The following is a 1,689-nucleotide window of genomic DNA, read 5'->3' on the forward strand; positions in this document are numbered from 1 at the left end:
AGATTTGTTGCAAAATGATATTCTTAGAAGGAAGGTATTGATTTCCATGAAATTTTTTCACCAATTGATAATCTTATTTCAATTTGAGTTATGTTAGCATTAGTGGCATTAATTGATCTAGAGTTAGAGCAACTAGATGTTAAACCAAAATTCTTACTTGGAGATTTGGATGAGGATATATATATGGAATAACTAGAAGGGTTTGTTCAAAATGAGAACAAGAGGTTTGTTTGAAAAGTCAAGAAGTCATTGTATGGCTTGAAGCAGTCTCCTAAGCAATGGTACAAGAAGTTTGATTCCTTCGTGATGATCCACAATTTTACCAGCAGTGAGTATGATCATTGTATTTACTTTCAAAAGTTGGAAAATGGCATATTCATTATTGTGGTGTTATATTTTGATGATATGCTTGTAGCAAGAAAAAGCATGGCTGATATCAACAGGTTAAAGGCTTAGTTGGATAAGAATTTTGAAACAATGGATCTTGGAAAAACAAAAAAAAATATTGGGCATGGAGATGCATAGAGACAAGAAAAATTGCAAGTTGTGGTTATCTGTTGTGAAACCAACTCACAAAAAGATAGAAAGGATAGATCAACGCCTTAGAATTCAGCCTCTTTGAGGGGGAAACCTCCTTTACATTACACAAATGAACAATTCTTGGATGATGCAAATGACAAGACCTCCTTTCTATATATAGGAGTCTAAGGGGTCATAATATAATCAAAGCCGACATAACAATAATAATATAAGTGCACAATAATAACAATAGTGGGCTTCTATGGGGCACAATAATAACAATATGGGGACTACATGGGCACCACAATATAATAAGGGGGTTGTACTAATAACAATAAGGGGTTACACTAGTAGTATAGGGACCTAACATGCCCCTCTCCTTCAAAAAGTGTTGTCCTCAACGCTTAAGTAGTTCTTGATGCTTCTGTATAAAATTATTGTCCTCCCATGTGGAATCTTCAATAAGTAAGTTCTTCCACTTGATGAGATACTCTGAAATTGATTGATTTCGTAGCTATCAGGTTCTTGTTTTTGTGATTGCTATAGGTTCCAATATGATTTTTCTTTCCTTGTCAAGTTCTAGCAATATTATTTGAACTAGGATCTTCTACAACTTTTGAATGAGTGGCCACACTTCTTCGTCCTTCTTCCATTCATCCCTTGCTTCGTTTATCCAATCTAGTTGGATAATAGAAATAGAACAAAACAATGTTTCCACATCCTCATCCTTTCTTGAGAGTGCATCTGCAACAACATTTTGCTTCCCTTTTTTGTAGATAATTTCAAAGTCATAACCCAACATATTTGTGACCCATTTTTCTATTCTACTAAAGATAATCTTTGTTCTAAAGAGTATTTCAGACTATCATGATCCATTTTTACCTTTAAGTGTCTTCCCATTAGGTAAAGTCACCATTTCTTAAATGAATATAGTATTGCCAACATTTCCTTCTCATAAATAGCTTGCTTGAGATGTAGTCGTCAAAATACCCAATCACCTACATCAAAACTTATTTCACTGCGATGTTGATCTGCCTCTTGTTTCATTCGATTATGCACCAAAGTTGTGTTATCCTTTAAAAGTTGGAGAACTTGTTCCTGATGATTGATTTGATCTTTCACTGCTTGAACCTTTTTCTTCTTGATATGTCCTTCTATCTTGAGAGTTTG

This window comes from Pinus tabuliformis, chromosome 8, assembly GCF_031772625.1.
Source record: "Pinus tabuliformis cultivar Carrire ecotype Pingquan chromosome 8, CPIR1, whole genome shotgun sequence".
Classification (NCBI taxonomy): Eukaryota; Viridiplantae; Streptophyta; class Pinopsida; order Pinales; family Pinaceae; genus Pinus; species Pinus tabuliformis.